At 37.1% G+C, this 17276-nt stretch overlaps 1 protein-coding gene across 5 annotated transcripts in view; it reads left to right on the top strand.

Annotated features, from left to right (window-relative positions):
* IMMP2L (inner mitochondrial membrane peptidase subunit 2) overlaps positions 1 to 17276 on the top strand; it is an 845338-nt gene that overhangs the window by 21841 nt on the left and 806221 nt on the right. The window contains exon 1 of one of the 5 annotated variants that reach the window (XM_070511983.1): positions 11050 to 11183. The exons of the other annotated variants lie outside the window; for them this stretch is intronic. The gene's annotated coding sequence lies outside the window, so the exon portion shown is untranslated. Of the gene's footprint in view, positions 1 to 11049; positions 11184 to 17276 lie in introns of those variants that run through there. 5 annotated transcript variants of the gene reach the window in all.

Here is a 17276-nt window from a genome sequence, read left to right as displayed (position 1 = left end):
TATACTAGTACTAATGATAATTAATGAAACATTGTGTATTTTAAATAGTTCAAATTCACAAACTTTCCATTTTGCTATTAGGTCTCAAATTCATTTAACTGTTGAGTATGCAGATATAATAATCAAAGAACAGTGGAAAACTTTATTTACTCAGCTCAACAATTATACTTTGGAAATTATGTAGAAGGATAATTTATGAATTGAAAATGTTTTTGTACCTGCAAGGGGACTTCATTTATAACATATGTCTGAGAATGATCACAAAGGAAACATTTTTAAGTACAATTTGCATTTTATTAAACTTAACAGTATATAAAATACTTTCATGGTATTAATTACTTATACTAAATTAAATTAGCATTTCTAATTTACCTTTTGAGGCTAAATACCCAGTTCTTTAGTATTGCCCAATTTCAGAAAATAAGCAAATCCAAAGGTATTTTTCAATGGTTTATAATCATTATTGACCTTAATTATTTAGGTGATCAAATTTTCCCATATTTAGCCAGTAGGAACACCTTTAAGCAGGCCCTATGTCCTTTTGATGTCCTTCTGTCATTTTTCTGAGCACTTCTTTACTTGGTGGCATAACAAGATGTTCCAGACTCATCTTATACCTTCCCTGCCCCAGCCCTAGATTCAGCCCTGGAATCAGGCCTTTCTCTGAAGAGCCCTGATTCCTTCTAGTGAGGAATGGTATTGGAACTTAAGATCTGGGTAGTAGATATACTTATCACTGCTGGCGTATGTTTGGTTTTAGGTCTCGAGAGCGTTCTTCCTTGACTTTTCCCTGTGTATTTATGTCTCCTTTTTTCCACCAAGAGCACCCTGGCTCCCAGATAACACCCTTACCCATTTGCTCAATGCTACAGTGTATCTAAAATAGTTTCAGAACTGCTTCTCTCATTGTTTGCATTTCCCCTCCCCTGTACTCCAACTGAGGGTCTATAATTCAATACTACCTTCAAAAGTTAATGGGATTAAAAGAGGGTGGGAGGAAACTTTTGCAAGTGTTTATGGAATATGTTTTGGATATGTTTATGGAATGTATTGTGGTACCGGTTTCATGGGTGTATACTTATCTCCAAACTCATCAATTTGTATGTATTGAATATGTACAGCTCTTTGTATGTCAGTCATACTTCAATACAGTGGTTTAAAAAAAGAAAAGACACGTGAAGGGTGAACCGCCATGGTGGGTAGTGCAGGGTCATTAGGAACTGCTGCCTCCTGAATTCTTTTACATGAGAAAGAAATTCTTTTACTCTCCCTCTTGTTCCTGCCATTGGTAGGGGGGAGTTACTTGGAGTAGTTCCTCCTCCCCCACCACAGTCTAGTCTGTTTAATTCTCTGTCTTGTTTAGATTTTGTGTTTCATGGGGCAGGAACCATTTCTTTCTCTTTGTATTTATAATATATAATAAAAATGTGTGAGGTAAATCAGGACCATTGAGATTGTTTTGCCCTATGTTTCATTGAAAAGTATCACTAAAGCAAAAGAAATTTAAGGTTTCTTTTCTTTTTCTTTTTTTATTATGGAATGTTTCTCTACCTCTTTGCATTTTACTAAGAATAGTATAGGCATTTCTCTGTTAATGCCACGTTTGCAGTCCTGAAAAATCTTTACTTCTGTAAAATCATGTGCTATAAGTGATAGGGCTTATAGGGAAAATAGGATCAGGAACAGATGATTTAAAACTAGTGGAATTTTGTAAATAGAACTAACACAAAAGAAATGACAGTTGTAAGAAAAACAACGTGGTTAAATCTCAACTGGCATTTATACCCAGCATCACAGTCTGTCTTAGACCTTAAACCCTGGTTTTCCTCCCTTGAGTTGTAGGTCCTTAAAGTCACCCACTTCGTTAGAAACTAATTTCATCAAAGGTGAAAATCTGATCCGGGGTGTTGACTTATCAATTCTATTTTAAACACAGGGGAAAATATTTTGTATTTCTTCATCTGTACTCTCAGCTTCCTCAGATAGTTTACTGTAGAGGAAAGTCTTGAAGCCCCTAAAGGAGACTTTCCATTTTCATGCATATGAGCAAATTTACATTCAAGAAATATCTGTTGTAGCAGAAAAGACTAATGTTAATTTGCTTTAGTATATAAAGATAATATGTACCCATTATTGAGAATTTAAATAATATGGAAAAGTATAAAGAAGAAAGTAAAAATCCCTTGACTGCTGCCAATAAATACTACTGCCATCATTTGAGTTCATATTGGTCCTCACCTCACCATTTTTGATGATGGATGTTGTGTGTATATATAAAATTTCACGTAAATGAGTTCATATTACACTTCTAGTTTTCCAGCTCTTTTTCAAAACAGAATTCAAGCAATATAGCTACACAATGTCCTGTTGAATGATTGCAAATTATTGCACTGTATGCATGTCATAGTTTATTTTTTTGTGGACATTTAGGTTGTTTTCAGTTTTTCGCTGTTATAAATAGTGGTGTACTGAAAATCTGTGATCATCTCTTTACACCCTAGAAGTGGTGTCTCTGCATCAGAGGTGTGTTCATGTAACATTTTGGTACGTATTGCCATATTACATTTAAGAAAGGTTGTACCTATTTACACCGCCAGGAGAGCATGAGAGGTTCTATTTTCCCACACTGAGTACTTTTAGTTTTCTAAATCTTTGACAGACTGATAAGCTAAAAAAGGTGATATTTTATTTTTATTTGTCTTTATTTTATTACTAGTGTGGTTGGATATATTAAAAAATTTTTTTAATTGTAATTTTAACATTTTTACTGTTTTATTATTATTTTTTGGTGAGGAAGATTGGCCCTGAGCTAACATCTGTTGCCAATCTTCCTCTTTTTGTTTGAGGAAGATTGTCTCTGAGCTACATCTGTGCCAGTCTTCCTTTATTTTGTATGTGGGATGCTGCCTCAGCATAGCTTGATGAGCAGTATGTGCGAACTTAACTGTTACGCCACCGGGCGGCCCCTATTAGTGTGGTTGAATATGTTTTTATGTCTTTATATACTATCCATATTTTGCTTTCAATGAAATGCCTTTCACGTATTTTACTTACTTTTAGAACAGCTGTCTTTTTTCTTATAATTTATAAGAATTGTATAATTTTAGAGATATTAAACTTTTGAGATTAGTATGTGTTGCAATTTTTTATATCAGGTTGATTATCTTTTAACCTTATTTATGGTATTTTTTGATTATTATGTAGTAAAGTCTATCAGTATTTTTCTTTTATGTTTTCTGGGTTTTGTAAAATGTTCAGAAATGCCTCTTTCTACCCATAAAAGACTGTTTGCCTTTATTTTCTTTTATTACTTTTATGTTTTTATTTTTTACATTTAATCTTTGAGTTTTCTTGTCTTTATTTTTCTATAATGAGTTAAACAAATATCCACCTTTAATTTTTTTTCTTTTTCAAATTGTGGCTAGTTATTTGAACAGTTGTTAAATAAAGCCTCCCCCCATCCCCCTTGTGAGTATCTTTATCATATACCAAATTTCTTTGTGTCCTTGGATCTATTTCCAGCTTACTATTTGTTATTTTTGCAAAACAAATTACTCCAAAACTCAGTGGCTTAAAACATTTATTATTTCACACAGTTTCCATGGGTCAGGAATTTAGGAGCAGCTCAGCTTTGCAGTTCTGGTTCAGAGTCTGTCTTAAGGTTGAAATTAAGATTTCAACCAAGCCACAGTCATCTGAAGGCTTAACTGAGGTGGGAGGATCTCCCTTGTAGGCCGCTCATTCACATGGCTGGCCAAGTGGGTGCTGACTCCTGGGGGTAGGGAGGCCTCCATTCCTCTCTAATTGGGCCTCTGCCAGGGCTAGTTGTCCTCATGACATGGTGTTGGCTTGCCTGGAAGTAGAGATCTGGGAGAGAGTACCAGGAGGAAGCTATCCTCTTTACGACAAGGCTCAGAATTCACAGAGCATGATTTATGTCACATTCTGTTTGTTAGAAGCAAGTTACAAAGCCTACCCCACCCTTAAGAAGATGGGAATTAGGCTCATCATTTTGAAGGGAGCCCTGTCAAGGAATTTGCAGGAATATTTTTAAACCACCATGGCTGCCGTTTGTTCCATTCATATATTGACTACTTCTGCATGAATATCACAGCTTTTAATACATTAATTCATTTAAAGTCTTATATCAAACTGATGGAAGGTTGCATAATACTATATTCTATTGTATTCGACAGCCATTGGCTTTTACTGGTCAAGTATGTAAAAATAGATATACAAAATAACATTCATAATAATCTGGTGACATTTTATGTTGCTTTATTTCCCAACTTCTCATGTTTCTTTGGAATTATACAGTAGGGGTCTGTTTTGTTTTAGGGGGCAAATTCATGCTCAGAGACTGAGCTTGTCTTTACCAGCAGTTTATTTAACACAGGTTCACTGAGGGAATTATAATAATTTCACAAGCCAATAACATACAGGATACTGTCTCTTAATAAGCCAGTAAAGAAATACCATACTCCAAACCAATGATAGATTAATCACACTATTGTTCCAGGCAAGAGGAGATGACAGGAATAAAGTCCAATTTCAGTTGAAGTGTACCTTTTCTACAAGGTTGGTTTGTGGGAGAGATGGCTTTGCCAACCGAGAGCTGACATCCAGCTGCCAGCACAAAATAAAAGTCCCTTGTTGCTAGAGCAGGTTGCTAGGGAATGAAGGCACTGGTGTTGATGGGCAGTCTGACCGCCTTTGCAGGGCGGCTGCATGGTTTTCACCATACTGACCAAGAATGCCCGGCCACAGCAGGAGCTAGTGCCCCACGGGTCTTCAGAGTTGGGTCAGTAAGGAGGCGGCTTGCCCAGACTGCACCTCTTGAATAAGTCCTCACAAACTCTTGGTATTTAAAGGCTAAATGTCCCCTAGCCACAGTTGCTTCTCCACATCTTATCATAAGTCCCTAGCAGTGTCTGTCATCAGCTGAGCTGCTGAGTGTTTCTCAACAACAACAGAAGTCAAATGACGACCTCCTGACACAGCTAACTGCACTCTTAGATTCGGACAACCTGCTTTAAACCATGAGCAGGTGGAAAAAAAGAAAACAATAACTTCACTTAAGTCATAAACAAGTGGGCTTGAAATCATATTAAACAATACATAAGAGGGTCGTTGTATTTCATTGCAGATGCCTGCCTATGGCATTTTTAAAAATTGTTTTACACTGTTTCATACTTCCATGAGTAATTTTAAGTGCTTTGATTGGCAGATTCATTCTAACTTCAGGGAATTGCATGTTGGTGAAATTTCACAAGTATCTTAAACAATATCTCCTAATATACAGGCAAGTATGAAAAATCAAAATTAGGCGTTTATGTGTGGGGAGCAATCTAAATAACATCTCAGCTCCATATGCTGTAGTACTCACCAGGGCCTCATTATGGTCCCTGGACTTTCTGTGCAACAGACACTTGAGTCCAGAGAGTGCTGTGCTCCATCTGCCTTAGTCTCCAGGCTGCACAGGATGAGCCTCTTTGTACTCTGACCTCTTGGCTGCTTTTTTTTTTTTTTAACTTATGTTGCCAGCCTGGCCTTTATTGGCGTTTCAATGTGTGCGTGCGCACGCTTGTGCTTGCACTTATGAGTTTAAAGGACCACAGCCACTCATTCCAAAGCCATTGGCTATTGTTGCTGTCACCTTAAATTGCATATCTGTTCTCTGGCTTGCATCTTTATCCAGTACTCCGTTTGCACTGCTGCTGCATAGCTCCCTGTGGACTTCAGCTGCCGTAGATGGGCTGTGGGCAGCCTTCCCAAACTTCCAACCATAGTTTGGACAGGTTTTATTTTTGACAGACTAATCAGAGCCTTAACATGCTTTCCTGCTGGGGGGAGCCTGTGTTTCTAATTTTAATTTTATTGTTCTGTAAAGAGTGATAATAGTCCCTGGGCTGGCCATAAGTTTGCCGGCTACGTTGTATTTCCCAGTCCCACCTTTTCGTGACCTTACCTTCCCATCTTAGCCTCTTTAGAGTCTGGTGGCCTTGGTTATTTTGAGAAACCTTCCTACTTCCTATTCCCAACCCTGATTAAAGGAAAAGCCATGTTTTTGCTCCTTATCTCTTGATGTTAATTGAATTGATGTGTTATATTCACTTACAGGCATTGGTAGTCTGGTAGAGAAAGCAGTGTATTTGAGGCTTGAAGCGTAGGAGGTTAGAATAGGATTTTCATGAGACCTTATAGTCAGGTTCTTTTAAAAAATGTCCTCTTCCACTTACTGTCGAGCCTGCTAGAGACCCTTGTGCCATTTGAAAATAGGGCAGAAATAGGGTTGCTGTGAAAAGTAACCAAGAGAACAAATATGAAACAGTGTTGGACAGTAGGCCAAAATATGAGGTAGCAAGGTAGGTCAGGAGCAGCAGAGCTCATACCTCGGATGCCTGTGCTCCGGGCTCTGTGTGTCACATGGCGTTTCCAGGGACATTTTCCCATTGCTCATGTTATTGCCTGATGCTCACTTTCTAATATTCTTGTTTATTTGGCACTCTTCTTTTTTCAGGTTCTCAATGTTGTCGTCTTTCCTTATTTCCCCTGTCTCACTCCTGTTTCATAGTTTTGATTTTTGAAGGGTGTGAGATTTTTTATTTTTGAGAGGGATGCTCTTTCTGTTTGTGGGCTCTCTTAATTTTTTAAAACCAATTTCACACACAGACAGAATGCTAAATAATGCGGTATTTTCTTTTTAGCTCTTTGGTAAGTATTCTGATACTGGAAATATGTTCTTTTGCTAATTCAAAATATTATTGCTTCAGGAATAAATATGCTTATGGTGAAATAGTGCAAAGTCCTCTAATTAGTTTGGGTTGTGGATGAGTACCCGGTCTGTTTCATTTACACATATATTTAAGTTGCCACATTGTTAGCTTAAAATCCACATTGCCTTTAGGTTTTCCTTAATGATAGCAGTTATGCTTGTCTACTAAATTGGAAAAAAATATGGAGTGCAGTGTTGAAATCTGAATTTTGTGGTTATTAGAGTTTAAAGCTTACCAAGCTTCTCCTTGCTAATGGTTATCATTTAATAGGATTTTTCTCATTTTGTAAAAAGCTATTCACTGTCCTGTTGATTTTTATGGTAAACTGTTTTTGCAGAATTTATGTCATTTTAATAACTGAAATTTGAGATTGGGCCTTAATTGTAAATGCAGTCAAATGATGTCTGTATGGAGTTAAAAGATAAGGATAATTTATAGGACTAGGGTGGCCTAAGGCAGCTCTTGGAGAGGCCTAGTGTAGTATTATGGGTTTTATTTTATATGGTTTCCAAAAATATTGGAGTCCTGAAGACTTCTATGTTGCTAAGGAACAAAACAAAGCAAAATAAAAAGTATTGAAGCTAGTCTTATTCCTGACTTCTCTTAATATATATCCTGTTCCCTGGTCTGGCCAGCATTCTCACTGTCTCAAATAGGCCATATGTACCTTTACTCTTATAATCTTATTTTCCTCTTGTCTGAGAAATTTACCAAATGTAATTTATCCTTCTTTTATTTCCAACATTTTAATAAAATTTTTAAACATACAGAAAAGTTGTAATAATTTTATAGTGAACCTTATTAAACTCACCACCTACATTCTAATTTATTGTTTTCTTTTCAACTTTTCTCATGAAATTTTTTCTTGTAATTCCACTCTTATCTTTCTTTTTTTTTTCTCAATGACTATTATGTAGTTTATTCCTGTGGTCCAGTTCTGGCACTAAGCTATATTTTTCTTTTATTCTGCTTTTTTAAAAAAACTTCTCAAAACACCTAAAACAGTGCTGGTGTTGGCACTCTATGATTCTTGTTAATTGGCCAACAACAGGAAATATGATAGTATCTAACCAGTCAAAGCTAAGAACAAGATTAGGTTCAAAGCAGAACAGCCAGCACTCTGTATATTAGGTGTCCTATTACCTACAAGATAGCTTTATCAGTTTTATTGTATGTAATGGACATCCTTAAGTCTATTGTCCTATTTTGATTTGTTATTGCTAGCCTTCTTCTTTAGACATGCTTTTATCTGAAGAAATATCTTTTATTTGATGATCTAGCCATTGTTCTCTAACACGTTACCTGTAATTTGAACTGAGGTGTTAGATTCAGAGCCACCAACTTCCCACTGACTTCCTCTCTTTACACTGCTGAGCCTGCAGAGCACCGCCAGCTTCAGCTCAGACAGGGGGAGTGCTCCTCTTTCACTGAGGCAGAGGGAAAGGTGGGCATAACCACATGACATTTGCAAGTTCAAGGAGTCCTTACCAAAAACTGAGGAAGCCTTTGTGAATTTGCATATCCTAGCTGTTTTCTGGTGGTGTTTTCTGTCTATACCAGTTGTAGAACGTGCCCTTGGAATTCATTTGCTTTTAAATGTTCTTGACTTAAAAGTGAATCTGTGAGTTTTAACCTGTCTTCTCTTAGTGTCCAGATACTCATCAGTACACCAACAGAGAGTTACAATTATCTCTGTCAAAGAAGTAGTTTTAGGTCAAGATAGAGGACCCTTATTTTCATCGATCTACCAGTGTGGACTGTTTTTTGGTATCTTTGCCAGAACATGATTCATCTTATGTCTAACCCATTACATTTCTTCCTTTATTTTTTTGGCTGGTTTTTCTTCATTTTAATTTTTTCTTGCCATTTTGTCCTTTCTGTGAATTTTCGAGTGAGAACTGTTAAGTCACACAAGTTAAACAGTGAAGAATTTGATGCTGGTGTTCACATTCTAAAGATTACCAATTGTCTATTTTTACAATATATTATTTATTTATAATGTGAAAGAACTAAGGTAGCCCTGAAATTTTTTTTGAATTGGTTTCTATAGATTACTTTCCCAGATCTGCTTCCAGTGGAATCAAAATTGTTATAGTTTATTAGGTATTATTTTTCTCCTGATTTAGTCCAATTGTGTCCTAATGCCTCCTGGTTTCACACATGCTTAGACTCTGTTTGCAGAGTGAGGTTATTGGTACCAGGAGCTCCTGGAGAGATCTGTGGAGCAGGCCTGATCTTATGTGGTCATCTACTCATTTCTTGTGATCTTGTTGCAAGTCCTTCTGGGTAGGAACTATGACTTGGTCTTTTTACTTTTGGTGTTTTAGCATAGTGTCTAGCACAAAGCAGGCATTTAATGTAGAAAGAATGAAAATGCAAGCTTCACATGGCCAAGGATCACGCCTGCCTTGTTCTGCATTACGTCCTCAACCCTTAGCACAGTTCTCAGATATATAGCTGGTGATCAATAAATGTATATTTATATTGAGTGAGTCAGGAACTGGATGTCAGATTTGCTTGGATCCCTGTTCTTATATTCTCTGATATTCATAGTTTGATATATAGTTTGAGTTTATAAGTAAAATCTTGATTTGGTTATCCAAATGTGCAGGCTTACTACTATGATTGAAAAGTTGCATTTTATGTAAGATACTGCTCTGCAATTTATTATTTCCCTCTTACCTTCAAACCTCCCACACAATTTTTAAATAGTTTTTATAATTAGGATGACTCGAGGTGTACTTATCCACCTGGTTGCTATGGATGAGTGATTAGTGACTTTGTACAAGCTGAAATATGAGCAAGTTTAAGAATGATTTCAGATGAATTCGTACATGATCAAACTATAAGTAGTCGTGAGAAGAAAGAGAAGCATTAACTGTACAGGTCATTATGTGGTTGAGGTCAACCTCATCTAGAAACTTTCCTTTGCAGGGGATATATGCCAGGTGGTAAATATGATTTCAACTGACTCCAAAAGCTTATTTAAAAATATTCTCAGTTTAAGTACTTCAGCAATGAACTAGGTGTGCCTACTACTTAAGCAATGATTTTTCAGGAGCAATGTTTTGAACTTAAATGACTTGTATAGTTACTAAAAGGAGGAAGTTACTGATAAAAATTATTGCCTTTTTGCAGGGGTGGTTTTAGTTGCACATTGTTATTGCTTAAAGGAAATTTTCTCAGAGGCAGCGGACTTTATGTGCTTATTAGTTGGTAGCTTTAAACATTTAAGGTGTGAACAAAAGACCAGATCATCCCAATGATTCTTTATAGAAAAGAAAATGCATTAACTTTACCAAAATGTGAATGCCATAGAACTTTGAACATTCTATTTGATAGGACTTGACATAGAAATGTAATGTCCATTTCTTCATTTATGTATGGCTTCTTTAGTATTTTAATGATAGTTAGAAGCTTTTTTTTAAAAATTTTTATTTAATTTTTTTAAAGATTTTATTTTTTTCCTTTTTCTCCCCAAAGCCACCCGGTACATAGTTGTATATTCTTCGTTGTGGGTCCTTCTAGTTGTGGCATGTGGGACGCTGCCTCAGCGTGGTTTGATGAGCAGTGCCATGTCTGCGCCCAGGATTCGAACCAACGAAACACTGGGCCGCTAGCAGCGGAGCGCGTGAACTTAATCACTTGGCCACGGGGCCAGCCCTGATAGTTAGAAGCTTTTAAAAGTGTTTTATTATTATGAGGTATAAGTGTCTTTCACAATTCAGGTACAACAGGACTGTGCGTTTCTTTTGAGCCTCTGAAAACAGTGACCACTTATTTGCAAGGTAACTTTTATTTGTTCCCTTGGCTTGGAGCAGAATCTGCACACTGGAAGATTGGCATACCTCCCACATGCTCCTTGAGAATCTTTCAATAGAAGAGTACTTGTCCTGTCTTTGGTGTGCAGGAGATGGCGGCAGTGCCCTGGTCAGCAGAGTAGTGAAAATGAGACGTGAAAGACCAGCAGGTTTTAGGTCTTTACCTGAAATGTTTTTTTTCATAATTTGCACTCGCTCCAGCTGCCTCTTTGCTTCCCCTTTTTAACTCGTTGTTTAATAAAAGCGAAGCCTGTTTTTCTTTTCCACACTTAAAAAAGTCTCAAACCTAAAAGGCAACTTCATATCTCTTCTTAGACTTAGGAACCTGAGGGCCTTTCTTTATTTTAGCATCTGCTGAAGTCCTTGAGAAACAGTTAAAAAATTTATAGGGATACGGAATGTTGGACCTAGAAAGGGTCTTAGAAGTTGAATCTAACCCCTTTCTTTTTACAGATGAGGAAACTGAGGCCCAGAATTGAGTTGATCCAAGACCTGCAGCTAGTTACAGACTGAGAGAGGATGCCACCTCAGGGCCTCTGACTCTCATTGCCCTGCTCCTGCCTGGATGCTTCAGTGCCTCAACAGGGTAGCAATATATTGGAAAGTATATATTGGAAAGAAGAGGGCAGGCTCAAAATTTTGGGAATCTGAATTTAATGCAACTTATGTTAATGTCTTGTTTTCCCTTAATTTATGTTGCAGTCATGCATGCAATCTTATAACTGGGATAGCTGTGGCATCATCATATTTGAAAGCTTTCCTCATTTCTGTGCTGCAGGAATCCCTAGTTACTTAGTGAAGGTCCACGCTTGCAGGGCACAGTGGACAGCAAGGAGAACGCTTACTATATTTTCGTTCTGTCATATGTTTGCTACTTCTGTTCTAAGAGCCACAGATGTTTAAAGCATGTTTTTCTATTTGCATTTGTCTCCTGTCCATTTTTTTTTTTTTTTTTTAAGATTTTATTTTTTCCTTTTTCTCCCCAAAGCCCCCCGGTACATAGTTGTATATTCTTCGTTGTGGGTCCTTCTAGTTGTGGCATGTGGGACGCTGCCTCAGCGTGGCTTGATGAGCAGTGCCATGTCCGCGCCCAGGATTCGAACCAACGAAACACTGGGCCGCCTGCAGCGGAGCGCGCGAACTTAACCACTCGGCCACGGGGCCAGCCCCTCCTGTCCATTTTTTTAGTCTAAATCCTCTGGTTGTAAGCCTATTTGACCTGATCACTAAGATAGATTTTTGCTTAATATTTCAGCAAGCATAGGTTTGCGTGTTTAAAGCCAGTTTCTTAATTACTTAAAATAGTCAAGTAGTCATGTCGGTTGTAATATGAACTGTCAGCATGTTTTCCCTGTTTGAACTCAAGTGCTTACTCTGGTTAAGTGCAAAGGTAAGAATTTCTAAGGCTTTTCAAACTCTGAAGAAGTTTTCAAAAGCATGCAGAATTCCATCATGGTCTGCACTGGCTACATAAAAGAATTGCAGTTAGTTAAATACGTTGACTGCTGCATAAATAGGGAAGAATCTTACTCAGTGTTTTTTGTTCTGCTTAGAGCCGCAGAGAAACTAGACTGAGAAAGTGCAGTTTGTTTATTGTGATGGGAAAGAGATCAAGATTAGTGTTACCCCATAGTATCTATATATTAAATTGACTTCTTAGGACCATCCTTTTTTCTTTTTTAAATGTTAGAAACCAACAAAAATTCAAAGAAGAAAATAGTTATAATTTTCAGTTTCAGCATCTAGAATTAACCACTGTTAGCCTTGGGATAAGCCTGTTTATTTTTCTCTCTCTACTTGAATAATTACATAAGTCACATGAGTGTTTATTAAGTAATTAAAACAATAATACAAATACTACTCTATTTTAAATACTTTTAAGTGCATATATAAATTTACATAGAAAATGTAAAGTATTGTTTAGTGAGAGTTTTTAAATAGTATTATAATGCATGCTTAGCCATCTTTATATCCTTTGCACTTAGCATTGGTGTTTGGCAGTCAGTAAATAAATGTTTACTGGATTAAAAATTAATGTAATACATTTTATATATACTGCGATCAAATTGAACTTGTAATTTTTTGAATAGCCACATTTTATTTTGCTCCTAAGCTTTCGAAAATGCTGCTGTTTTTGCCTGAAATGCCCAAGTCTCACCTCAAATGCCATTTCCATTGTAAGACCTTCCCCAATCATTTTCTGATGGACAGTATAAAGGAAAAACTCAGTCCTCCACCTCTCGTTCTCCTTTACTCTCACACTACTACCACACACCTTTCGCACCAGATGTGTGGAGGTCTTCTCCCACCAAGCAATTCCCTGACACCATCTGGGTATCCTACAATTCAAGTCAATTCTGACACTGTCTCCCTGGAGATAGCATCAGATCCCACAGGTTAAGGACTCAGGCTCAGAAGACCTCCTTCACTTTCAGATGCCGATCGGAAGTCCAGGTTGTTACCTGTCCTTGTGACTGACTGGCTATAGATCAAAGGTTCCCACGAATCCCTCCTTGGGTTCCATTCATTTGTTGGAGCATCTCACAGAACTCAGAGAAACATTTTACTTATTAGATTACCATTTTATTATGAAAGGATCTAACTCAGGAACAGCCAGATGGAAGAGATGCATAGGGTATGGTATGGGGAAAGGACGAGGAGCTTCCATGCTGTCTCTCAGCACACCATTCTTCCTGAATCTTGTTGTGTTCACCAACCCAGAATTTCTCCAAACCGCATCCTTTTGAGTTTTTATGGAGGCTTCATTACATAGGCATGATTGATTCATCAGTGGCCACTGGCAATTGATTCAACCTCCAGCCCCTTTCTCCTGCCGAGAGATTGAGGGTGGTACTGAAAGTTCTAACTCTAATCTCAGGGTTGGTTCTTCTAGTTACCAGCTCCCATCCTTAGAGAACCTAGGGGCTTTCCAAGTAATCTCATTAACATAACAAAAGGCACGTTTGTACCTCTTATTACTTAGGAAATTCTAAGAGTTTTGGGAGCTCTGTGTCTTTGGGCCAAGACCAAATATGTGTTTATTTTTAATTATAAATCACAGTACCACAGATAAACTTCCTTGTTCCATGTTGTCATGCTCCAGGGACATTGGTTCTTTTTAATGCTCATCTTCACTGGGAATATTTGTTTAGGGTAGTCTTTCATGGTACATTGTAACGCCTTGAGAGCAAGGACCATATCTGCTTTTTCACCCTTGTATCCCCAGCACCTTACCTGTGGTCTTGTACTTAGTAGGACTGAATAAATGTTTGAAGAATTGAATTTTGAGTGTTTTTAGTACTTTGGAATGTAATTCAAGGAAATGACAAAATAATAGGGCTTTGATAGGTCACTACTGCCTCTTGACGCTTCTTTTTTTTATCTTTTCTTCTCTCCTACCGCTGCTCATCCATTTCCAATCCACTCAGTTTAACCTCCAAAATGTGCACTATCTTAAGTCTGGCCATTTTAATTCATCTCTTCCACCACCACCCTAGTCCACCCTACCATCATCTCTTGCCCTAGACCACTGGAATAATCTAGTCTCCCTGTATCTATCTTGTCCCATCCAATGAATAGACTAAAATTATAACCTATTATATAGAAACGATTAGTATTGTTTTGTGAAACTTTTCAATCCATGTTGACTGTGATGTGAGTGTCTATGTGTAAGTGTGTGTCTGTATGAGTGAATGAGTACTTGGTTGCTACATAAGAGATATTTCTTTTTTTTTTTTTGAAAGATTTTATTTTATTTTTTCCTTTTTCTCCCCAAAGCCCCCTGGTACATAGTTGTATATTCTTCGTTGTGGAATGTGGGACGCTGACTCAGCGTGGTTTGATGAGCAGTGCCATGTCAGCGCCCAGGATTCGAACCGACGAAACACTGGGCTGCCTGCAGCAGAGCACGCGAACTTAACCACTCGGCCACGGGGCCAGCCCCATAAAAGATATTTCTTAATGTGAAACATGGTCAGAAAAATTTGAAAGCCATTGTTCCAGGTTACTAACTCTGGAGAATTCTTTTGCTTTGTCTTGGTCGGAAGACTATGTGTTAATAAGTAACCCAACCATGTGACCTTCTGTTGTATGTGTCTTCAAAAGGAGAAATTCCTTCAAAAAAAAAGAGAAGTGGAGTCTTGGATCCCATAACTATAACGATTTGTGTCATATAGATACTAACACCTTTCTTCACATATTCCTCTTGTCTCTCATTTCAAGTTTAACTTCACTGGGTAAAATCTTCAGAAATGAGTATCTGGATAGAATTTGACTATAGTTTTTAATTTTTAAAAAAAAATTATTTTATTTTTATTGTGGTAACATTAGTTTATGACATTATGTAAATTTCAGGTGTACATCATTATATTTTGATTTCTGTGTAGATTACGTCATGTTCACCAACCAAAGACTAATTACAGTCCATCACCATACACATATGCCTAATTGCCCCTTTTGCCTTCCTCCCTACCCCTTTTCCCCTCTGTCTCTTTGTGTTTGTTTTTTTTGTTTTTATCTTCTATTTATGAGTGAGACCATATGTTATTTGGCTTTCTCCCTCTGACTTATTTCGATTAGCATAATTTCTCAAGGTCCATCCATGTTGTCACACATGGCACTATTTCATCATTTTTATGGCTGAGTAGTAGTTCATTGTGTATATGTACCACATCTTCTTTATCTATTTGTCTCTTGATGGGCACCTGGGTTGCTTCCAAGACTTGGCTATTGTGAATAATGCTGCAGTAAACATTGGGGTGCATATATCTTTACGCATTTTTGTTTTCATGGTCTTTGGATAAATACCCAGCAGGGGAGTAGCTGGATGGTAGGGTAGTTCTATTCTTAATCTTTTAAGGAATCTCCGTACTGTTCTCCATAGTGGCTGCAACAGTTTGCACTCTCACCAGCAGTGTATGAGTTCCGTTTTCTCTGCATCCTCTCCAATGCATGTTATTTCTTGTCTTGTTAATTATAGCCATTCTGACAGGCGTGAGGTGATATCTCATTGTAGTTTTGATTTTCATTTCCTTGATAATTAGTGATGATGAACATCTTTTCATGTACCTGTTGGCCATCTGTATATTTTTGGAAAAATGTCTGTTCAGATCTTTTGCCCATTTTGTAATTTGCTTGTTTGTTTTTTTTTGTTGTTGAGATATATGAGTTCCTTACATATTTTGGATATTAACTCCTTATCAGATATATGGTTTGCAAATACCTTCTCCCAATTTTTAGGTTGTGTTTTCATTTTGTTGATCATTTCCTTTGCTCTGCAGAAGTTTTTTAGTTTGATGTAGTCCCATTTGTTTATTTTTTTCTATTGTTTCCCTTGCCTAGTCAGGTATGGTACTTGAAAATATGCTGCTAAGATCGATGTTGAAGAGCATACTGCCTATGTTTTCTTCTAGAAGTTTCATGGTTTCAGATCTTAAATTCGAGTCTTTAATCCATTTTGAGTCAATTTTTGTGTATGGTGTAAGATAATGGTCTACTTTCTTTTGCATGTGGCTGTCCAGTTTTCCCAGCACCATTTATTGAAGAGACTTTCCTTTCTCCATTGTATATTCTTGATTCCCTTGTCAAAAATTACTATCCATAAATGTATGGGTTTGTTTCTGGGCTCTCGATTCTGTTCCATTGATTTGTATGTCTATTTTTGTGCCAGTACCATGCTGTTTTAATTACTATAGCTTTGTAGTATATTTTGAAATCGGGGAATGTGATACCTCCAGGTTTGTTCTTTTTTCTCAGGATTCCTTTCGCTGTTCGGGATCTTGTTCCATATAAATTTTAGGATCTTTTGTTCTATTTCTGTGAAAAATGTCGTTGGAACCTTGGTGAGGAATGCATTGACTCCATAGATTGCTTCAGGAAGTATGGACGTTTTAACTGTGTTAAGTCTTCCAATCCAAGAACACAGAGTATCTTTCCATTTCTTTGTGTCTTCTTTAATTTCTTTCAACAATGTTTTATAGTTTTCAGTGTACAGGTCTTTCACCTCTTTGGTTAAGTTTATTCCAAGGTATTTTATTCTCTTTGTTGCAATTGTAAGTGGGATTGTATTCTTGATTTCTCTTTCTGCTACTTCATTGTTAGTGTATAGAAAAGCAAATGATTTTTGTATGTTGATTTTGTATCCTGCGACTTGACTGTATTCATTTATTATTTCTAAAAGGTTTTTAGTGGATTCTTTAGGGTTTTCTATATATAAAATCATGTCATCTGCAAATAGTGACAGTTTCACTTCTTCTTTTCCAATTTTCATCCCTTTCATTTCTTTTTCTTGCCTGATTGCTCTGGCTAGGAATTCCAATGCTATGTTAAATCAGGGTGGTGAAAGTGAGCATCCTTGTCTGGTTCCTGTTCTTACAGGGATAGCTTTCAGTTTTTCTCCAGTGAGAATGATACTAGCTGTGTGTGTGTCCTAGGTGGCCTTTATTATATTTAGGTACTTTCCTTCTGTACCCATTTTATTCAGAGTTTTACCATAAATGGATGTGTACCTTGTCAAATGCTTTCTCTGCATCTATTGAGGTGATCATGTGTTTTTTATTCTTCATTTTGTTAATGTGGTGTATCACATTGATTGATTTGCATATGTTGAACCATGCCTACATTCCTGGAATAAATCCCACTTGATCATGGTGTATAATCTTTTTAATGTATTGTTGTGTTC

The sequence above is a fragment of the Equus asinus genome, chromosome 1 (assembly GCF_041296235.1).
Source record: "Equus asinus isolate D_3611 breed Donkey chromosome 1, EquAss-T2T_v2, whole genome shotgun sequence".
Classification (NCBI taxonomy): domain Eukaryota; kingdom Metazoa; phylum Chordata; class Mammalia; order Perissodactyla; family Equidae; genus Equus; species Equus asinus.
Note: the sequence above shows the minus strand (reverse complement) of the source record. Positions and strands in the feature narration are given on the sequence as shown.